Source organism: Protopterus annectens, chromosome 6.part1 (genome assembly GCF_019279795.1).
Source record: "Protopterus annectens isolate FY-2018-M chromosome 6.part1, PAN1.0, whole genome shotgun sequence".
NCBI classification, from domain to species: domain Eukaryota; kingdom Metazoa; phylum Chordata; order Ceratodontiformes; family Protopteridae; genus Protopterus; species Protopterus annectens.
Window position 1 is genome coordinate 343,483,687 of NC_056738.1, and position 24,437 is coordinate 343,508,123.

The 24,437-nt window shown below is 44.5% G+C and overlaps 1 protein-coding gene across 1 annotated transcript in view; it reads right to left on the minus strand.

The window, feature by feature from the left end:
* The window catches only part of LOC122805289 (neutral alpha-glucosidase AB-like), a 270,885-nt gene that overhangs the window by 149,879 nt on the left and 96,569 nt on the right, over window positions 1-24,437 (minus strand). The gene's annotated exons all lie outside the window — the stretch shown is intronic.

Genomic DNA, 24,437 nt, shown 5'->3' on the forward strand with positions numbered 1-24,437 from the left:
AGCAGAAATTAGACATCTGCCACTAGCAGAACTGATATCATAGCATACCTGTGATAAAGACCAACTCAGAGCAATCCAGACGCTACTCCTGTTCAAAAGCATATCTTGACTCCTGCTACTACTCTGGCAGAGGATTCCAGTGTTCCTTAGATTGAATAGTCAAACAATCCAAGTTGCTAAACCAGAGCCAAACGTTTATGTCACACGATATGGTCACATTTCAAAGCCTAGTGTGAAATACACAGCAAATTGGACAATTCTATATATACAAAGTACAGTTTTGTACCTACCATAAATGTAGATGTCCGAATTGGATAGCATCTGCAGTCATAACAACTGGGTTGTCCTGTCGTCAGGCAGCCCTTCAGTCGGCCGGATTCCAAAGTCCGGGTCCGGCTTCGGCTGATGTCGCACTTCACCCGTCATCTCTGTTGGACTTCGGGTATAAAAGCATCAGCCAACGCCATTTTCTTCAGTGTTTCTTGCCCCAGATGCCAGAAGCCCTATAGAAGGCTAAAAATTTTGGATAGATGCCAATGTTTCCAAAAGATAGGGGTAAACACAAAAATAAGCATGTATGTACATAAATACAAACAAATACACCATGAAAGAAATCCCCCCACTAGCTAGCTATTAGAAGGGTAAACACCCTAGGAGTACCACAGAGGGGAAGGAGGGAGGGTAATCCTGACTGCAGATGCTATCCAATTCGGACATCTACATTTATGGTAGGTACAAAACTGTACTATGTCCTTCATGGATGCATCTGCAGTCATAACAACTGGGTAGAATACCATAGCCAACTAGGGGAGGAGGATAAAGGTAGATTATGGTGTGTTTAGGATCCCTTGCAGAACAGCAGTGGCAAACCCTGATCGGGATCTGGAATACAGAGGTAAATTATAATGCTTGGCAAATGTATGCACGGAGGTCCAAGTAGCCGCCTCAATAATGTCTTTGGTAGCCTCTCCTCGTAAGAAGGCTGTGGTAGTGGCTGTTGCCCTTGTAGAATGAGGTCTTATGTTCTGTGGAATTGGCTTTCCATGGAAGGAGTAACAGAATCGTATGCAATTTCCTATCCATTTGGAGATTGTCTGTTTGGAAATAGCTTTTCCTTCCCTTCCTGTTGCATAGGCTACGAAAAGTTGGTCAGTCTTTCTGCTATTTTTTGTTCTGTCCAAGTAGTAGCGTAGCTGTCTATGTACATCCAAGGTATGCAGTATTCTTTCCCCTCTGTTTTGTGGGTTGGGAAAGAAGGTAGGTAGGTGGATTGCCTGGTTTAAAGACACTCTGGATACCACCTTAGGCATAAATGTAGGATTAGTCCTCATGGACACTCTATCTTGGTGGAAGATTAGAAAGGGTTGCACTGCCATTAAGGCCTGTAGTTCTGAAACCCTCCTTGCTGAAGTAATTGCCAGTAGGAAAGCAGTTTTCCATGACAGGTGTTGTAGGTCTGCTGTTGCTGCTGGTTCAAAAGGTGATAGTGTCAATTTTTCTAGCACAAAGTTCAAGTCCCAAGCTGGCAATGGTGGTTTCCTTGGAGGTTTTACATTCTTGATTCCTCTGAGGAACTGCCTGAGCAAAGGGTGTGAAAAAACAGGTGGATCAAAGCTGTATTCTGCTGAAATAGCTGATGCATGAATCTTGATGGAGGAGTAGGACAGGCCTGAATAAAGTAGTTCGGCCAGATACTCCATAATGTTAGGCATATCTATGTTTGATACATCTTTTCCTCTTTCAGAACTCCAAATGACAAACCTTTTCCATTTCCCAGCATAATTCCTTCTAGTTGAAGGCCTGCGTGCTTCAAGAATAATATCTTTAACTCTTTGTGAAAGTTCTGTATTAGCAGCTGCTATGTGATGTTCCATGCAGTCAGTTGCAGCGTTTTTAGGTTTGGATGCATGGTGCTGAAGTTGTTCTGAGTTAGCATCAAAGGCATCAGGGGTATTGGCCACATATTGATCCGAGACATGCTCCTCAGCAGTGGGTACCAATGCTGTCTTGGCCAGTTTGGAGCTATCAGGATTATCCTTGGACGTTCCTCCTTGATTTTGAGTAGTACTTTGTGTATCAAGGGAAGAGGTGGGAATGCATATGCTGTTAGGCCTTTCCAGCTGAAGGAGAGCGAGTCCACTTTCCATGCTAGTGGGTGGAATGTCCTTGTGCAGAATTTTTTGAGCTGGTGATTGAGAGGTGATGCGAATAGATCTATCTGAGGCATTCCCCATTTCTTGAGATGGTCTTGAAGATATCCGGGTGCAGCTGCCATTCGTGGGCATCCGATGTGGTCCAACAACATATCTGCTAGAGAGTTTTCTTTTCCTGGCACAAAAATTGCCTGTAACTGGATGTTGTAGCTGAGTGCCAGGGTCCACAGCTCCAAAGTCATTCTGCATAGGGGGTAAGAATGAGTGCCTCCCTGTTTGTTGATGTACCACATGACTGTGGTGTTGTCTGTCCTTATCATCAAGTGGTCTTCCTTGAGAAATGGTCTGAACTTTTGGATTGCCAGTTTTACTGCCAGCATTTCTTTTAGGTTGATGTGCAGGTGAAGTTGGTTCTGTGTCCACAATCCTTGTACGCATTTGTCCAGCATATGCGCCCCATCCTAGGTCTGAAGCATCTGTTGTGATGGTCTGGCTTGCTTGACCCTTGCGAAAGGGCAGGCCTGGGTTTGACTGGCATGCCTGAGCCCACCATAGGAACTCCTGTTTTAAGCATGGTATTAGTGGGATTTCCGTTTCTAGGCTGTGTCTGTGTTGGGACCATAAATTCTTTAGGTACCACTGTAGTTTTCTCATATGTAGTCTGGCAAATGGAACCAAGATTATGCATGATGCCATGAAACCCAAGGCCTGCAGTACCTTTCTTGCTGTTAACTTGTTCAGTTTTGTTAGTGCCAAGAAGTAAAGAGGGAGTTCTTTTTGTTTTTCTGTAGTTAGGAATGTCATTTGTCTTACTGTGTCCAATTCCGCTCCCAGGAAAGTCCTTGTCTGGGATGGTATCAGTCTTGACTTTTGTAAATTGACTGTGTATCCCAGTGCTTGAAGCAAGTAAATGACCCTTTGTAAATCTGTTGTCAGCTTGCTTTTGTTGTCTCCTTGTATCAGGCAGTCGTCCAGGTATGGATAAATTTGAATTCCCTGTAGTCTGCAATGGGCGATTACTGATGCCAGGCATTTTGTGAATACTCTGGGCGCAGTAGATAAGCCAAAGGGCAATGCTGAGAATTGATAGTGCTCTGATCCTGCAAGAAATCTGAGGTATCTTCTGCAGATTGGTCGAATGGGGACGTGCAGGTATGCTTCCTTGAGATCTAGAGTTACCAGCCAACACTCCTTGCCCAGCATGGGAAGAAGTTGCTGTAGGGTCAGCATTTTGAATTTTGGGACAATGATGTAAGTATTCAGGGTGGACAGGTCTAGAATTGGTCTCCAACATTTTTCCTTTCTTGGAACTAGGAATAGTCTGGAGTAGAACCCCTTTCCTTGCTCTGCTGTTGGCACTTTCTCCACAGCTCTCATGTTTGCTAACTCCATTATCTGTTGTAGAGCCTCTGTCTTTTGATTTGGAGGTAGATTTGGCATTCCTCTTTTGTCTGGTAAAGTGTGGAAGTGGAACCGGTAACCTTGATCTATGGTTCGTAAAATCCACTTGTCCTTTGTTATGTGGTGCCAGTTTTTTGGAAATAAGGTTAGCTTTCCGCCTAGAGGAGCTGCTATTTGTTCCCTGGTAGGCGGGTTTAGGATTAAGTCACTGTGGCTGTGTTGATGTAGTGGCAGGTGTTGAGTCTGTGCCTCTGTTGTTACCTTGCCACTGTCGTCCTCTGTAGGCACCTCCTCTGGATTGGTTTCTGCCTCTGGAGCGTCTATTCCTGCCCCTTTGAGGTCTTGTGGAGTCAGGAAAGGACCAATTTTTGGCAGGCCAGTTCCTGCTAAACCTTGGGGGTTGAACCTGCAAGAAATCTTTAACTGTCTGGACTGATTTTGCCTTTTCTTCCATTCTTTCTTCATAACCTGCTGGGCAGGTGTACCAAACAAACTTGTTTTATCCATAGGAGCATCTAGCAATTTAGATTTAACATGATCCGGTAAAGCTTGCTCCTTTAGCCATGCATGCCTTCTAATTACAGTGCCAGTCATGGCTGATCTAAATGAAGCCTCCAGTGCATCATAGCCACATTTTAAAGAATGGTTACTAACTTGCTGTATGTTATTTACCATTTCTAATACATATTTCTTATCAAGAGATTCATCAGTGGTTAGCTTTTTAGTTAACTGATCAAGCATAAACTCTTGGTATTGTATCATGTGAAACTGACAGTTTAAAGCTCTAGCTGAGAGAGTGGCTGAAGTGTAAACCTTTTACCCCATCTGTCTAATGACCTTGCTTCCCTTTCAGAAGGAACAGGGTTTTTAGCTATGGTCGTGACTACTGCCTTGGGACCCTGGGAAATAGTTTCGGGTCTGCAAGAGGGGCCTTGTAAAGGTGGTGATGAGTATCTGGCACCCTGTAAAATCTGTCTGGTTTGGCAGGGGCTGGGGGTAAAGAATCTGGAGCGGAGCAGACATCATTGAAAGCATCATCCACCACAGAGAACAGGAGGTATAGCTAAGGGCCTGTGCTGTGGAAGGTGCAAAAAGGTCCTAAGTCTTTTCCTGGAGTCTGAAAAATCCTGTTGCTGCCATTGGAACTGTTCTCGCATGGCATGCAAGGTTTCCCCAAAGGAGAATTCTTCTGGTGGGGAAGCAGCTGGAATGGATTCTTCAGCATCAGAATCTTCAAAATTGGGGAAAGGAGCCTCTGGCTGGTCAGTTATGTCTGATTCATCAGCAGAATCATCAGAGGACACTGGCTCATGGGGCTCTGCCCTAGGTCTCTTCTCTGGGGGCTGAGAGGCCCTGTCTGGGTGAGATTGAGATCCTCTAATTAATGAAATTAAATCTTCTGCCAAAGTAAGCATTTGAGAACTGGAAGAGGGCCTGGTTGAGGGGGGTTTAACAGGCACTGTTTTAGTAGTCTTGGCTGCTTTAGCCCTGGCGAAGGCCTTAATGGACATGGCTGCTGGAGGCCTAGCAGCACCACGTGCTGGGGTAGAGACATCCAAGGGAATGGTGTCTGGTAAGACAGTGGTAAGCACCGTAGTGGGTAAAATTTCTGAGGCCGATTCAAGAGTGTTAGCAGGGACCTCAGTTGTAGAGATAGATTCAGCTGTATTTTGATCAGTTTTCTCGGTTTCGGCGAAACCGAGACACTCATGATTTGCTTAACCATGGTTTCGGCCGAAACCGCGGACCCGAGTGTCGGTCTTTTCTTTGCGTTTTTGGCAGAATCGTGAGTCGGAGGATCCGGCGGCATAATGTACGCAAAATCAGAACCGAAAAACTGTTCTGCAAACTCCGACCGACGTCTAAGTGTTCGTCGGTTGAAAGAAGCACAGGGCGAACAGGCTGCTACGTCGTAGGCTGGGCCTTAACAAGGCAGGCAGTAAGAGTTGAAATTTTTATGAGGTATTTGTTTCCCACAGGTTAAACAATTATTAACTTTTTCTGACATCGGCTGAGGCAAGAAAGAGTCCCCAACGGGTACTTAGCTTTAGAAGTCTTGAGTAGTATTCGGTGAAGTAATCTCTGCATCCGACCGACCGGCACTTGCGAACAGCTTCTGCTTCGGGCGCCACGCGGCAAGAAAGACTGAAGAAAATGGCGTCGGCTGATGCTTTTATACCCGAAGTCCAACAGAGATGACGTCGGGTGAAGTGCGACATCAGCCGAAGCCGGACCCGGACTTTGGAATCCGGCCGACTGAAGGGCTGCCTGACGACAGGACAACCCAGTTGTTATGACTGCAGATGCATCCATGAAGGACATCTTTTTAGAACTGCATAATAAAAATCATGTCTTTATAAATTGCATATTCATTATTCATAAGTTACTTAAATCTCTTATGATGTGTGGACATGCAATAAAGCTGCTTGAATAAGAACCCAAGATGCTTGCTTCTTTTATCCTAGCAAGGGCCCTTCCCAAGTAGCTGGTATAACCATGACCAAAAACAAAATACTAAAAATATATTTCCTTTAGAAATCAGGACATCTGTGTAGCCATCATATGCTGGCAATAGGAGATTACTTGGATAAAGCAAAATGTGCAAGCTTTGAAGCCTACAATGCATTACCATAAAAGTTATATTTGAAGACTTCTGGAGCAGTAGAGAAAAAGTAGTTGTCTTACCATAACGTTCCCTCTGTATTGTTGATCCTCCGTCATTACACATGCCAGCCATTTTCCAAGTTCAAATCGGCTACAAACTCTCGAGCTAAACTCTTACCCACAATCCCCCTCTCCCTTACCTCAGATTGAGTTTGCAAGTCAAAAGGTAGAGACTACCTCTGGTCAAATAACTTAAGAGGGAGGGTTGTAATAACTGAACAAGGATGAATATGGTAAGACAACTTCTTTATCGGATATTGTTAATACTCATTCATTCCTTACGCATGGGAGAGTCCCCAGCTACCTCTATTCCCAAGCACCATAGAACCAAAAGATGCTCTTCGCCCTGGAGACCAAATCTAACTTGTAATGATTATAAAGGTATGAGGCATAGCCCAAGTTACAGCTGCACAGATGTCATGTAAAGAAGCTCTGGCATGGAAGCCAGCAGAAGTTGCCACCAACCTTGTTGAATGAGCCTTCATGGGAGTAAGAAACAAAATGTGTGTGTGTATAAATGATCACAGTCTTTCAACCATCTAGCTAATGTGACCTTAGCAACAAGCAAATCCTAATCTAGGTCCAGAATAGGCCAAAAATAACTGGTCAGATTTACAAGAGGACCTAGTCTTGTAAGTAAAAATGGATTTGCCTGTGGATAGCTAGGGGATGTAGACAATACTGTCCTCTGAATGATTGGGAAAGAAAACTGGCAATTCAAAGAAAACTGGCAATTCAATGGTTTGATTAACGGACATTTCAGAGATCACTTTTGGTAGAAATGAAGGATTAGTTCTCAAAGACACCGTCTGAAAAATAAGTACGGACTCTTGATACATAAAAGCTTGAAGCTCAGAGATGTCTGGCAGAAGTAATAGCGACCAAAAACAAGGTTTTATATGACAAATATTTGAGGTTGCAAGAAGAAGCTGGTTCTAAGGATGTCATTATCAGAGCTTGTAGAACTAAGGACAGATCCCATAGTTGAATAGGTAGCTTCAGATTATTCACACCTTTTATGAAGGGCTTGCACAATTTGTGACATGAGTCTGACACCCTCATGGAAATTAGAAATTGTAGCCAAATGCACTCTTAAATGGTAGAGGCCAATAGACCCAATTGGAAAAGGTCAGCCAGATACTCTAGTATTATCAACACTGGTGCTAAGAAGGGATCTACTTGTTTTTCTTTCAGCCAACAAGTAAATCTTTTCCACTTGCTTAGATAAGTAATTCTAGTGGAAGACTTATGAGATGCAATGAGAATGTCACATACTTGTAAAAAAAGATCATTCTGCCTGGCAATCAAGGGAATTGGAATAGCCAAGCTGTGAGCTTCAGGCTGCCCAAGTTGGGATAAATCAGGTTCTGCGGATGTAAGTAACTCCAAGGTTGGGGATTCAAGGACCACTCATGAGGTTGTAGAATGCACCTGCTGTCACATTGGAACTCCCAGGAATGTGCGTTGCTAGAAGAAAACAGTTGGTAGCCATCGCCCATTGCCATATCCTCATGACCTCTCAAATGGGTAAGATTTAGTTCCACCTCATTTGCTGATGTACCAGACCACCATGTTGTCTGAATCACAATTGTCCCAGACAGCAGCAGGGGATGGAATGCTAGCACTACCCTCAGCTCTAGATCATTTATATGCAGTTGGGCCTCCAATGGAGACCAAGTGCCTTGGACTGTGTCCCTGACATAGCCCCCTCCTATCAGGAGGAGGTCAGTGGTCACTGTGGCCTTGGGTTGCTGAGGGAAGAAGGGGCAAGACCATTGTGACAGTCATCCACCAATTTAAATCCTGTTTGCACCTGTGGGTTACTCAAATCTTAGCTGAAAGAGGATGCTGAAAAGGAGACCATTGGGTGAGCAGTAGCCATTGTAGAAGCCTCATATAAAACCTGGCAAGAGGGACAATGGTGATGGAGGCTGCCCTGGAACCCAACAGCTGTAGGACAGAGTGAGCTATGGCTTTCTCCTCCGAAAGGATTGGGATCAATTGTTGCTTTATCCTTAGAATTATGTGCTCTGGAATGACAGCTCTGCAGTTCTTTGCATCCAAGATAACCCCTATGAATTCTGTGGGGTGAGATTGGATTTTTGCCAGTTTATGGTTATGCCTAGCCTTTGTGCAGCGAGGCGAGAGTATGCCATGGCTTCTTCCAGTAGATGTCTGGTGGGGGCAACAAATGAGCCAGTCTAGATATGGAAACACCTGGAATCCCTGTAGTCGCAAGTGAGCTGTGACAACTGCCATGCACTTTGGGGGGCTGTAGAAAGTCCAAAGGGCAGCATGTTGAACTGGTAGGGAATGGCTCCCACACAGAAGTGCAAAAGTCTTCTTGATGCCCTGTCCACTTTTATATGTGGTAGTACATATCTTTAAGATCTATCAAGCACATCCAATCGTCTTTTTCCAAAAGCAGAAGGATAGACTGTATTGTGACCATCCGGAATATTTGTACACTCAAACTTGTTCAATACACAGATCCAAAATTGGTCTCCAGCCCCTGGTTTTCTTTGGCACCAAAATAGTCACAAATAGAATCCAGATCCTATCTGGTCGGGAGGGATTATTTGGATGACTCTCTTTCTTAGCTTTTCTATCTCCAGTGCTGCTTCTTCCCTTTGACTGGGTGGAACGTCTGGAAGGTTTTTAAGGGACAGGACAAAGACTGAACGGGATATGACCCTCTGGTTATAATCCTAGCCAGGCAGAAGGGTACAAGGAGAAACAACCACCTCCAGAGGAAGAAAGTTGGAACACTGGTAGGATTGGCCAGGGAAAGAGGCCCTGCAACCCTGGTTACACAGACCCCCCTCTGCCCCAAAAGGAGCATCTTCCCTGTAAGTTTCCCCCTCTAGGGGAGAACTCTGCCTGTGCATCACAGAAAGGACCCAGAGATTTCTTGAACCTATCTTCCCACTCTTTTGGTTTCGGGAGAAAGCACGTTGAGGGGAATACTTGGCAGAAAAGGTCTTACCGTCCTGTTCACATCTGGCCAGTATATTTAACTTTGGGTTAAAACAATGAAGAGGCCTCAATGGGAGCATTAAGAAAGGAAGCCTTAAAGGGTTCCACTAAATTGCACAAGCGCATCCAGGCTTGTCGTCTCAAGACCACAGCTGCACCCACTGCTCTAGCTGCTCTTTCTGATGCACGAGATATCAGTCACATAGAGGAGTTAAATATTGACTCAATTGTGGCCAGCTAAGAGGCCACTTTGTCATGGACCTCAGACACAGCAGCAGCCAAGGTTTCAGAGAGCTCAGAAATCAGATCCCTTTGAAGCCTGGTAAAGTGTGCCATATAATTCAGGGACCTGACAGTAAAGGTCATGGACGCAAAGGTGCACTTCCCTATCCTGTCCAGGGCCCAGGACTCTGTTAGGCAGATAGACGGTCTGGCTTTCTTCCACCAGATCCTTTGTTGCAGCCGCCACCACCGGAGCATCCACAGGAAGATCTTTAGACCAATGGGGATCAGTAGCAGAAGGGGACAAAATTATATCTGGCCTCCAGGGAATAGCCTCGATGGTGTCAGGAGCCTTCCACGCATGCTGCACGATGAGCCGGACAAGTTAATTGGCAGGTGGAGTAACCCAGGAGGTAGGGGGGCTGGGCCCAAAAGGCATGCAAGAACAGACTCCTCAAGAGGTCAACTTAGAGAGCTGCCAGTCACCTCTCTGTTTAAGGATTTCGAGGGTATCACCAAAGGATACCTCAAAGGGTGACCGAGGGGCTCCTTCCCCCTCAAAGTCTGTACCTTCAGTGAGGGACTCCTCTGTGGAGTCCATGTGCTTCCTCTTACACTAACTTTTCCAGTAGACTTCCTCAGAGGGAGAAGCTGGGGAAGACAGCAGAAAAGGGGTTTCCTGTGGGAATATGTCCTGAGGCCCTTGCACCCAGTGTCCGCTAGTTACGACTTGTAAAAAGTGTACCAGAGGAGGGCGGGGGGGATAGACAGCACAGTATAATGGGTCTTTTGGAAGCAGAGGAATCCTTGATATGAGAAGGGCCACTGTAGACTACAGACCCAAAATGTGTACCAATCAATCTATAGTCAATTGTCAAGAAGGTGTACGGAAAGATTCCCTGCAATATTTCAGAAGGGAGAGGGGGCAAGGGAAAGGAGGCAACAGTCATCATAAGTTCTCTTTTGGGAATAGGATCCTTGGGAACAGTTATCCTTCCTTTTGCCATCACCTTGCCATTTCCTCAATTAAGGACATTTTTTTGCTGGCCTGACTTGCAAGATTTGCATAAACAGCACTGGACTAGGACAAGCTCACATTTGGGAATTACAACAAGAGCTTAACCCCTTTCCATCAGCATATTTTCCCCCAAACCTGTCAATGTTCTGCCGTCCTCATTAGGAACTGGATAAGAAAATGTTCTAGTACCTGTTCCTGCATACACAAATATCACCTCTGGTCTTTGCCTCAGGGGCCCTATAAACCCCATCAAATATTTTTTGGAAGATTAGGCTGGGAGTCTAGACCTAGAAGCAGCTGAGAATGCATCCTCCAAAATTCCTAAAAGTAGGGGGACAATAAAACCTTTGAGAGTCAACAGTACCTTTTCTTTCAGTCTGACACTGCCCTTCCATTTAAAAACTGCTCACGTTTGCAAATGTCAAAAGTATACTTCATTTTAAGAGTACAACAGATTCACAAACTGTGGGGGAAGGAAACCAAAAATGTACAACACTGTACCATACACCAGATAAATTGTTAGGAAGATGGCTTCCCCTCTTCCTCTGAATAAGGATGGATACAAAACAGAAAGTCTCTGAACAGTCCTAAAGCCAAATTATACCAACCCTCTATCCCCTCCCTTCTGAAAGGGGGAATTCTTAGTATTCTGGAAAGGGTTTCTAGGACTGCCTACAGATGCAACCTTTGAGGGGTTGAAGCCAAAGGTATGACCATCCATAACTAATGTGGCGACATCACCCTTCACAAGACCCTGGTGGATACTTCCTTTGAAGACTGTTCTGTCCAGGTAATTTCAAACTGTCTGTGCAGATGTGAGCAGGTCCAGGGCCATAGTAGCCTGGAGAAAAACTGATGGGCTACAGTCTAAAGTGGAAAAGTCACTCATTTCTAACTTTACTTACCTATAGGAACAAGGTTCACCACAGGAGGGAGATGAAAGCCTGGTTGCTAGTATGAAGTCCTCCTGGAGCAGTAGAGCCCAAAGGTAGAGAAGTAAACGGATATTACCAAGACAAATCCTTAAATGATTTGTGTATTTTGTGAATGAGAATATGCAACTAGGAAAGGGAGGGGGAAGTCTGAAATGCTAACATACAAAATTACTGGAGTGAGGTGTTCAGGTTCTAAAAATCTAAAGTTTGCCTCCCATTCCTTCTTCCAAAAAGTACTGTCCTTTATAATGGGAAGGTATGCCCACTGTAGACTTCACTTACCTGAAGCAACAAGGTTCACCAGAGGAGGGAGAGGAAAACCTGGCTGCTAGCATGAAGTCCTGAAGAAATGTTAAAGAAAAACAAAGGGAGCCAAGTCTGCACACATTTTTCAGGAATATGATTAAAAGAAATATCCATTTTCCTACAGATTAGCACAACCCTTAAAATTGCTTTTCTCCCTACCGTAGGGTTCTAGTATTGTCTAGGTACACAAGATGACTTTCTCCTTGCCTTGGAATTAAAGGGAACACCCACTTAAGGTTTTCATGTACTTCAAAAAGTAGGTCTCCATTTGCACACTGAACCACAGACAAATGAGAAGTTACCCTGTCAGGTTCTGTAAACATTATATTGGCAACTAAGGAGCTCAAAATGAATTCAATTGTCTTTAATTACAGAGAGGGAATCAATTCACAGCTGCTCACAGAACAGACATGTTTTTCATACATCAGTCAAGGGTTCAAAGGAAGTTGCCACATCTGGCAAATTTACATAGCATTTCAATACTGTAATTCTGCTGAAGCTTTAAAGGTTGCTTTACACTACCTTTAATACAAGTTTGTGCAGTACCAAAGATGTCCATGATTCTTAGAGAAGGCCGAACATTTGTAATTCTTTTATTGAAGAATTCATGCATTTACCATTCATGTCCCCCCCAAGACAGAACTGCCCAAATCGAGACCATCTGCAGACGTGTAAGTGGCAACCCTATAAACTAGGATGCACTGAGGCTGTTTAGAGCAATTTACACTGACATACTTCCAAAGGATGCATATCTGATGCAGATCCATGGGGCAGGCATTCTACTGAGTTAGTCCTTACACAGCTGGAGTGTATGAGCATTTCTAGTCTACAAAGACAATTTAACCACTGACTGAAACCATAACTTACAGAAGTTTAACATGGACTATGTGCACTCTCTTTATAAATATTAGGACAAAATAATTACTTTAACTATACAACATATGAAGCATGTATTTAACACATCTTGCATGTATAGAAAGAAGTGCATATACTGGAGATAGATATGCACGTGTGTGTATGTGTATATACAACTAGTGACTTCATCTCAAATCAGCAGTTACATTTTTTTTTATCTGCACCACAGTCAATTTACTGCATAGTGCAGTTAACTTGCCATTTAAAATCTGGAGATAACCCAAAACCATGAGTTTAAAACGGGATAATTAGAAGTTATGTACCTACCATAACGTTCCATGTTAGTTGTCTTCTCTCGCCTTCTTTCTTGCTGGATGGGTTCGGAGCCGATCCTCGGCTCCGACTCGGCACTTGCTAAGCTCGAGAGTTTATTTTTACCAGCTCGAGGCAACCCTATATCCCATGATGCAAGGCGGAGATTACTCAGATCTCGTTTGGTAGCTAAGAAATAGCAGAACCTTCTTCCAACAAAGAAGGAATAAAACTAAATGCCATCATAACTGTAGCAAATGTCTACCTAACATATAAACAAGGGGCCAAGTATAATGAAGGTAACAACCTCTAATAGAGGTTTAATAATCTTCTCGGCCTGACCAGGCTAGGGGGAAGGAGGGTGGGGCCTTAGCCTAAAGAAGGAGAGAGAAGACAACTAACATGGAACGTTATGGTAGGTACATAACTTCTAAATGTTAAGTTGTCAATCTCGCCTTCATTCTTGCTGGATGGGACCGCGTCCCTAGCACCTCTATCCGGGGTGGCTCATTGGAACAGACTCTTGAGAATGGTGGAACCAAATTTTGCTCTATCTCTGGAGACCAAATCTAGTTTGTAATGTGAGACAAAGGTATGAGGAGAGGCCCATGTGGCTGCTGCACAAATAGTGTCTATTGGAAGTCTAGCTTGGAAAGCTGTAGATGTAGCTAGCGCTCTGGCAGAATGGGCTTTTGGGATAGAAACCAATTCTTTGCCCCTGAGCTGATAAATGTAAGTGATCAATGAAGACAGCCACCTAGATGAAGTAACTTTAGAAACTGGAAGGCCTTTCCTGTTGTCTGCATAGGACAGAAAAAGTTGGTCAGACTTTCTAGAAATTTTTGTCTTATCCAGATAATATCTCAGTTGGCGGTGAACATCGAGATAATGTAGCTTTAGTTCAGCTCTATCAGAGTAATTCGGGAAAAATACCGGGAGATCAATGGACTGGTTTAAGTTAGTCTGAGATGCTACTTTCGGTAAGAATGATGGATTAGTTCTTAGGGACACCCTATCTTTGTGAAAAATCAGATAAGGAGGACGAACACAGAGAGCATGAAGCTCAGATACTCTTCTGGCAGACGTAATGGCAACTAGAAACAGTGTCTTCCAAGAAAGTAATTTCAAAGAACAGGCAGCTGCAGGTTCAAACGGGGGAAGAATCAAAGATGATAAAACTAAATTTAGGTCCCAATGTGGTGGGGGGTCTCTAATTGGGGGTTTCAATAAAAAGATACCTCTAAGGAATGCTTTGCAGAGTTTATGTGACATGATATTGTGGTCCGAAAAGCCTATGTGAAAATTTGAAATGGCTGCCAGTTGAACTTTCACTGTAGAAGAAGAAGACCCTGAATGAAAAATGCCAGCTAGGAAGTCCAATATTGAATGAATTGGAGCAGTATAGGGATCTATGTCCCTAGCTTTTGCCCAGAAAGAGAAACGTCGCCATTTACTAGTGTAGATCTTTCTGGTGGAAGATTTTAGGGAAGCTACTATGATATCCCGTACGGGATTAGAAATCATAGGGAGCCTGGCTAAGGATGGAAGTGGAGCAACCAAGCAGTGAGGTTGAGAGAGGGTATGGATTGGTGCAGGTGACCCAACTGGTGGGTCAGAAGATCTGGAACCGGGTCCAGATGCCATGGCTGTACCAATAGGTAACGATGTAGGAGCGGAAACCATATCTGTCGAGGCCAATAAGGGGCAATGAGAATCAATTTGGCTCTCAAGGCGGTTGCTTTCTGAATTAGCTGAGGTATCAGCGGAAAGGGAGGAAAGGCATAAAGAAGTCCCCGGGGCCAATCTTGGGTTAGAGCGTCTCTGGGGGGATGGCCTGGGAGGGGGAAGAGAGAGAAGAAGTCTGGGCATTTGCTGTTTTGGGGTGTAGCAAAAAGGTCGCAGCAAGGAATTCCCCAGTTCTGAAAAATCTCTTCCGCCACTGTCTGTTTGAGAGACCACTCGTGAGGCATGAGAATAGCTCTGCTCAATCTGTCCGCTATGATGTTGGATTTCCCGGGGATGTGCGTTGCTATCAGAAACCGATGAGAGGAGATCGCCCATTGCCAGAGTCTGAGAGCCTCTCGACATAGTGGATAGGATTTGGTTCCGCCCTGTTTGTTTATGTACCAAACTACTGACATATTGTCTGTTTGAACTGCAATTGTTCCCTGAGGAAGAGAGTCGTTGAGGGCTTGCAACGTTAAAAGCACTGCTCTCATCTCCAGAACATTTATGTGCAGGTGGTACTCGTGAGGTTGCCAAGTGCCATGGACCATTCTGCCCTGATAATGCCCCCCCCCACCCGATCAGGGAGGCGTCAGATGTAACCGTGGCAACCGGAGGAAGAGGGACAAACGGCGTGCCTTGATGGATCTGAGGGGACGATATCCACCAAGTCAGATGTTTCTTGCAAATCGGGGTTACCATGATCCGGTGACGCATGGGAAGCTGTTGAAAGGACCATTGGGTGAATAACATCCATTGAAGTAGCCGCATGTAAAAGCGTGCTAGAGGAAGAAGTGTTATGGCGGCCGCCATAAGACCCAGCACTTTTAGAGCAAACCTGGCCTGAATTTTTTTGCTGAATAGGATCACTTGGACGTGTTTTTGAATATCCAGGATCCTCTGGTCTGTCAACCTTGCCGAAAGTTGCACGGTGTCCAAATTTGCGCCTATAAAGGTAATATATTGACAAGGCGACAAGACAGATTTTTCGACGTTTATAGAAATTCCTAACCTTCTGCAAGTGTGAATGGTGTGATTTCTTGCTTGGAGGAGGTGATGCCTGGTGGTGGCAGTAAGGAGCCAGTCGTCTAAATATGGAAACACCTGGAATCCTTGACGTCTCAGATGAGCCGTAACCACTGCCATGCATTTGGTAAACACTCTGGGGGCTGTAGGGAGTCCAAAGGGCAGGGCCCTGAATTGGAAGTGACTGGTCCCCAGCCGAAAGCGGAGAAATCTTCTGGAGCGCCTGTGAATTTTATGTGATAGTACGCATCCTGAAGATCTATGGAGCACATCCAATTGTCCTTGCCCAGAAAGGGTAGAATGGACTGTAGCGTGACCATCCGGAATTTTGACTTCTTTACAAACTTGTTGAGTCTGCTCAGATCTAATATTGGCCTCCAGTCCCTTGTCTTTTTTGGAACTAAAAAGAACCTTGAGTAAATTCCGGATCCTAATTGGTCTGCCGGGACTGGCTGGATGGCTCTTTTTACTAGCAGTTTTGATATTTCTAGTACTGCTAATTCCCTTAGACCGGGTGGAACGTCTGGAAGGGTTCCCTTTTGTTGAGTTGGGTTTTGAATAAAGGGGATTTTGTAACCCTCGGATATGATTGACTGTACCCATTTGTCTTGAGAAAGGGAAAGCCAGGCTACTGGGTACAGCGATAATCTTCTCCCGACTGCCTCCGAAGGCAGACAATCGGGCAACATCTCAGGGATGCTGAAAGGGTTTGTCAGAAAGAGGCTCTCTGCTACCCTGATTCTGCGGACCCCCTCTGCCTCTAGGACGGCGTCTATAGTTATTACCCCCTCTGCCTCTGGGGGTAAATTGACTTCGTGCGTCAGGCGCGACTCCTTGGGATTTGCGGAACTACATTTTTCCTCCCTTCTGTCCTTTGGGATAAGGTCTAGAAGGTGAGGAGAAACGGACTCCTACGGCAGAAAGAGTCTTGCCATCCTGCTCGCATCTAGTCAAAGTGTCTTTCACTTGAGGACCGAACAATGTCGAGCCATCAAAAGGGGAGTTTGTGAAAGACGCCTTAAAGGGGTCTGCAAAATTACAAAGCCGCATCCAGGACTGACGCCTTAAAGCCACTCCTGTGCCTGCGGCTCTACTCGCTCCATCGGCTGAATAAGAGATGAGCCGCATGGAGGAGTTGGCAATAGAATTAAGGATTCCTAGCTGTGAGGAAATCTTGTCTTGAGCCCCAGCAGCTGACGGATCCTGTAAAACTTCCCCCAGCTCCTTAAGAACATCTCTTTGGAGGCGGGTGAAGTGGCATAGATAGTTCAGCGATCTCATTGCAAAAGTCGCTGAGGAAAAAATCCGCTTACCGTACCTATCCATAGTCCTAGAATCCTTATTAGGAGGATGAACAGGTACTGAAGGATCAGCAAGTTCCTTCTTGGTGGCAGCAGCCACCACCATGGCATCAACCGGGACACCTTTAGTTAAATACTGCCTATCCTGAGGAGCTGTAATAATTTTGGAAGGTCTCCTAGGGAAAGGTTCCACCGAATCCGGAGCCATCCACGCCTTCCGAGCCACTACTTCCATGAGAGGGTCGAAAGGCGGAGACACCCAGGAGGTGGAGGGTCGAGATCTGAACGCCTCTAGGTATACTGACTCGTCCTCGGAGGGATTAAGGGAGGGCCAGTTCCCCCTCTGTTTAAGGATTTCAAGGATGTCTGAAAATGAGACATCCTCAGAGGAGGACCTTGGGGACCCCTCCGACTCATCCAAGTCAGTATCTGATGTGGTAGACTCAGGGGAGTCTACATGTTTCCTCTTACATGTCCTCTTACGAGGGGGTTCTCCTGACAGATCGGGAGAAGCCTCGGAAGAGGAAGATATTCCCAATGGGGAAACCTGAGGCGTTGGATCTCTGGGTCCGGGAGCAAGAGAGTGAGAAGAGACATCAGCAGGCACTGTAGTGGGAGGAGCTGATGGAACAGACCGTTGACTAAGCCCAGGGGCTAGTACACTCCTCATCACCTCGAAGGCTCCCCCATCGGAGAGACCAGAAGGCTCCCGCTCCGAAGAGATAGGAACCCCAGGCCTCACAGACAGGGAAGGCTCCGAGGCAGATGTCGGGGCCGAGCTCATCAGCGCCGAAGCTACGAGAGGGAGAACGGGGTCGGACAAGGGTCCGATGCCACTCGCCCCCTCGGAGCCGACGAGAGCGCCCGGATCCCTGCAATGAAGGTCTCAAGGAGGAGATCGGAGCCGAAGACGTCGGAGCCGAAAGGTGTTGTATCGGCTCCGAGGTCACAACGGTACCGGTTCCGAGGAGCTCCGGCTCCGAGCTCTGTAAGGGAGTCGAAGAAGGAATTTTGAGTGGTTGTGACAAAGCTACCGTCTGTTGAGATGGGCTATGGAGAATTTGTGTCAATGCCTGAGATTTCAAAAGTCTACTCACCACTCTCTCGAGGTCATGATCCGATAGCCTGGATGACCGAGAAGATCGGCTCCGATGGCTCCGCTCCGAGAGCAAGGGTGATCTCGGAGCCGAATGGATCGATTCCATTGAAGGAGATCGAGATCTCTTTTTCGAGATCGATGGAGCCATCGGAGCCGAAGAGACGTCGGCTCCAGCCGGAGCCGACTCTGAATGTGTGGACCGAATAGTATCGGCGCCGAGTGGAACCGATACTGATCCTGGTGCAGAAGGATCGGCTCCGGCCGGAGCCGATCTCGACCCAGAAGTAGACATACCTGCAGCCGACGGCTTCGAAGCCTGAGCCGAAGGCTTAGCAGGTTTCGAGGGCTTCCCCGGCACTGACTTAGTCGGGGAGCTCTCGGGTTTTAATAAGCCCCTCAAAATGAGCTTATTTTTTCTCTCCTGCAGGACTCTTGGGCTGAAGGCATGACAGATAGCACAAGAGTCCTGCAGGTGAGAAGGTCCCAGGCAATAAATACAAGAAGTGTGACCGTCTGTCAGAGACATCTTCTGACAGCACGAATCACACTTCTTGAAACCTTAGTTTCTTTCGACATTTTCTGTGTCGAAGAAAGTAATCCACAAACACACACACAGTACACTCTACAACACAAAATAAATTAAGTGACTAAAATAATGTACTAACACACACAATGACACAGAATCACTCAATTAAAAATCCTGACAGGAAAAATAGAGGGGAAGGCCTAGGGCCTACAAGGTAAGGGAACAACTAACTCGAGGGGAACACTGACGGGAATAGGGCTAAGGTGACTCGAAATTAACTATACAAAGAAAATTTAGTGAAAAAATTTAAGTTAAACGGGGGTTTAAACAATCTTATAAGTCACTTACCTAGAGCTGGTAAAAAAAGCACCTCGTAAGCGAAGCGGCAAACGAGATCTGAGTAATCTCCGCCTTGCATCATGGGATATAGGGTTGCCTCGAGCTGGTAAAAATAAGCTCTCGAGCTTAGCAAGTGCCGAGTCGGAGCCGAGGATCGGCTCCGAACCCATCCAGCAAGAATGAAGGCGAGATTGACAACTTAACATCAGTTGTCATACAATATTATGTTATAAGAGTGTGTAAATGTAACCATGAAGCTTTTTCTCCATAGGGATCCGATTCAGAAGGTGCTTTAATTCCCAGTCACACTTTCACGGTAAACAAGTCCAATGTAAATAGGAACTATGTAGGTGAAATATAGGCTTACAGATGAAACAGGCCCTGCAGTTTCCATTTCCACTAGTCTGAAATCCTGTGCTATTGAAATAGGCTTCTTTTGCAGCTCTATATCCACTAGACTTGGAACCCAATGGCGTACAGGTGAGGCAGAGTAAAGCTAAGCTACCAGAGTAGAACTCTGACAGAAACACACTCATTTTTCAGTTTAATCATAGGTTCCTCCATGGTGGTACTCCTGTATATAACATACATAAAACATTATGTAAAAACTACCTGCACATGAATTCAGTAAGCATTGTAGTGGACCAAGTACATAAAGATACCATATGTCCCAAAGGACTGTATACCAAGTACATTGATTATGAGGAGACATTCTTGAATTTAGTGATAAGACAGCATAAAAGAAAATGCAGACTTGTCTAAGAAGCATCTATCATCCATGTTGTGCTTGTCATATTAGCATTGCCTTCACTCATATTGGTCACCACACCCATCTGCTGAAAATGCAGAGTGTGGCAGTGCTATTACAAGGTTTAGAAAATAAATGCAGAGTCAGCTATACTACACAACTATCCCATTTTAAAAGATGCACTAATCTGACAACCATCAAACTACAGAGAGCATTTTCAGAACACATTAAGATGAGACAGAAAGAAGCCAAATAAAGTGCCATAAACAGCCATTTTACAGCCCAGCAGTGATTTACCATGGCAAAGCAGCATTAGTGAATGGTCGTAAACCTGTCCCTCTTTAGTAGCAAGAGGCAATGCTACAAAGTAGCTATGCACATCATTTCACACACTATTACAGAACTGCTTGGCAGGCAGTAAACTGAGGAAGCCAAGGGGAATTTCATAGATAATTTGGTATAGTCCATGAAGGGAAAAGCAGGCTGCAAATGAAATGTAGCAGGAGACAATGCTGAAAGGAAATGTTTACATTAAACAATGGATTTCTGATTGTTCAGATTAACATGCAGTGAAGAGCTATGAATCTTTAAAACATTTACTGAAACCCACAGCCACCACAGCTAACAGACTGAAAGCAGCAGAAACGGTCCTGTGACAGGTTCACAGAAAGTTGCTATGCACCCAATCCAAACCACTAGAGTCCAACTTAAATTCCCCAATTGCCCCAAAGCACTGCCTGGTTAAGTGAATTGCTCAAGATCACACAGTAGGAATAAGATTCAACACTGGAGAGAGAACTACAGTCCTCTGGGACTAAGTAAATTTATAGAACAGGAATTGGCTGCTGCATGCTTCAGTTCATTGGTGGTTTAACCCTCAAGAGTGCAGTATCCTGCAAAAGTGCACAGTAATTTCCAAGTCTTACATAGCAACAGTAGCACTTCAACAAAATTGACTTCTTGATAAGATTGATTGCATCTTACCTTAAACCCACCGATGAGACATTGTTAAAACAATCCCACATGACAACTGTGTCACAAAAAAGCTAAAGGTAAGGAACACAAGAGTGGACAACATTTGGCTTAGAATTACAACACACAGTAAGGAGAAACATTGCATTCATAAAGACAAAACGCAGATTGAGAGTTTTAAACCCCCCCCAAAATGGTTATCTAAAATTAAAGATTAGAAAGGTGATCATATTTTGTTGAGGACTCTCAGAAGGGAAGAATTCTAAAACAAATGAAAATACAGTACTTTCTACAAAATTCAGGCAATCTGGTATCGTGTCAGATTAAGAAAAACTCCACTAAGGCCTACAATTCCTTCTATGCTGCTGGCTAATGTAAAATCTCTGGATAACAAAATGGACTATCAGGCTAGACTTTAAACACAAACAGTAAGGCACGGAACAGCTGTATTATATTCACTGAGACTTGGCTGAATTCAAATATCAGTGACCAAGCTGTTAGGATAGACAAATTCTCTTTATTCAGAGCAGACAGGTTATAGCCTCTCAGTGGAAAAACTAAAGGTGGGGGGGGGGGGAGTCTGTACATACATAAACAGCTGGTGAGTAAACAATGTCGTTACTAGCCATTGCTCAGCTGACACTGAATACCTTACAATTAAAATGTAGTCCATTCTACTTGCTCAGGGAATTTTCAACTATAACTGCAGTTTATATACCTCCTGCAAGCACTAACTGAAGCACTTGCCAGCCTGTACCTGTTGGCCTGTGATCTGAAAGAGAACCCAGAATGGGTCAACATTTTAGCTGGGGATTTCAATCAGGCTAAACTGAAACCTGTGTTACCAAACTTCAAGCAATATGTTCTCTACAAGAGGTGAACACACACTTTATCAAGTGTACTCAGATATCAAACAGGCATTCAAAGTATTTCCCCACCCCCATCTGGGTAGCTCAGATCACATTTCCATCCTGCTTCTCTGCCTACAAACCTAGGCTAGTAAGAGAAAAACCTTTCAAGAAGCAAATAAGCAAATGGCCTGAAACAGCTGTCTCAGCTCTGCAAGACTGCTTTGAATCTACCGAGTGGAATCTAGTAATTTGGAATATACTGAAACGGTTGTGGGATACATCACAAAATGTGTCACCACCCTGAAAGATGTAAACAGAGCCAACCAAAAACCCTGGCTCACCAGTGAGGTATACGAATAACAGAGTGCGCAATTCTGCCTTTAAGGCTGGAGACAGAAATGCTTTGAAAAAAGGCCAGGGCCAACTTAAAGGTGTGCAAGTAGCAAAACAGGCCTACAGTCTGAAAATACAGACACACCTCACTGACCAGAAAGATCCCAAGCAGCTGTGGAGAGGGATCCAAAACATCAGACAAGCCACCATCCACATGTGATAACCCAAACTTTTTAAGCAAGCTAAATATCTACTTCAGTAGATTAGAGGAATCAAATGGAACCATACTAAAGAGTACAGACAAACGTAGATGGCACATCACTATGCTTCAACTTAGAAGAGGTATGCAGGAATCTACATAGGGTTCACCCAGGCAAAGCATCTGGTCTGGATATGATCCCAGGGAGGCTACTTAAACTGTGCTGATCAGCTGGCACCAGTCTTCAGACATTTTCAATACATCTCAGCCAGGAAAAAAAAAAAAGTGCCCAAATGCTTAGACCACTGACATTATCCCTCTGCCCAAGAAACCATCTCCAGCATCATTAAATAATTTGCCAATTTTAAGTGTTTCGAAAAAATGATAAAGGATCACATAACATTCTGCCTACCGGCTACATTTGATACTTTTCAATTTGCATACAGGCCAAATCGTTCTACTGCGGATGCCATAGCCTTAACACTTAATCACACCTTGGATCACCTGGAAAATAAGGACTGTTATGTACGCATGCCGTTCATAGATTTCAGCTCTGCCTTCAATACAGTAATTCCACAACTGCTGTCTAAGCTGAATAATCTAGGCATAGAAAACAAAATATGCAACTAGATCCTCTGCTTCCTGACTGAAAGGCCACGAATACCTGACTGAAAGGCTACGAATAGTTAGAGCTGGAAAACATCACTCGAACAGCATCACCCTAAACACCGGGTTCCCACAAGGTTGTGTACTCAGTCCACTTCTTTTCACAATTCTAAAACATGACTGCACAGCTAAGCATCATTCAAAGACTCAAATTTGTAGAGGACACCACAGTAATTGGCCTTATCAAGAAGGAAGATGAAGGAGCCTACAGGGAACTCATGCACTGACAACAACTTAGCACTAAATGTTGGAAAAACCAAGGAAATAGATTTTAGGAAAGTAAATAAGCCACACACTCCTATCGTCATCAATGGTGCCACAGTGGAGAGTTAATAGCACCAAATTACTATGGATACATATCTCACAAGACCTCAGTTGGGCCAAACACTTCCTACCTTATAAAGAGAGCCCAACATCTCCACTTCCTTAGGAGACTGTAGAGCAAACTTCCCCCCACAGGTCCTACTTACCTTCTACAGAGCCACAATTGAGTACAGACATTGTCTGGTATGGAAATTGCTCTCAAGCTGATCAGAAAGCACTGGATAAAATTATTAAACAAGCCACAAAATTCATTGGCTCCAACCTTCAGTCCCTACAGGACATATATTCAAACAGATGCTATGGCAGTCCGAAAACTACTAGAGGGATATACATCATCCGGTCTATGAGCTGTTCAAACTCATGCCAACAAGGAAGCGCTAGATGCAGGACATCCAGATTCCATAACAGCTTCTTCCCACATGCTATCAGACTGCTGAACAAACCCATACCCTAACCTGTTAAATTCTTAAACATTTATGTGCAATAGGTCATTGTTATCTCCATAGCTCACTTTATACTTTGTGTTTAAAAATAGTATCTTATTTTTCATTTCTATTTCAGTATTTTTAAATTATTATTAATCTTCCTTCTGTAAACTATTAATTCTTATGGTACGAGCCAGAGAGGACAGTTTTGAGGTAGTCAGCATAAAGCAGTGTGTTTACTCCACGTATTTTTTTTTTTTTTATCAGGAATGTTTGTGGACACTCCAGCTGCATGGGTCTGGTCAAGTACACAGTGAAGTGTCATTACATGTTAGTCATGAGGGCACAATACAGTGGTATGACAACACTTGGACCTAGATGCCATGCCCTTGCTAAAGCTGAGGAACAGAATTCTACTACCTTGGATACATGTTGGTCAAAAGCTGGGTTACTATCCAAGAGCTCCCCCAAAACTTAACTAGTGAATCAACCAGTGTGCTGTATTGATGACAGTTACCTAGGGTGGCAGACTTCACAAAATGTATTATACATTTATTAGGGATTCAATGACTGCTCCCAGTTTGCAATCTAACTTTGTTAGCCAGACTGCCATGAGCTTTAACATCTAAATTAGACTCCAAAGAGAAGTGGACCCAAGTCAATTTAGCATTGCCTATAAAAACACTAGGGGTGGATAAAGTTTTAGCCAGTATTTTGAAAGCCTAGGGGGAAAGGTGCAGGTCACCCTTGGCAAAGTAAAGTGGTCCATTAATGCCTTCCTAAGCTAATACTGGAACCCCTTAAGAATGTCACTTACGCATGAAGCTGCAAGGATCAAAGTGCAAGTACAGTCCTGACACCTCAATAATTGTGTGGGGGAAGGGCTAGGGCTATCAATTCATTTTGGACTACAAAAAACACGTTGGAAAAATGCACATAAGGGTCATTCCATGAAAACACACAAACAAACACGCACACCCACACCCATACCCACAAACACACACACCCGCAAACACACACACCCGCAAACACACACACCCGCAAACACACACACACCCGCA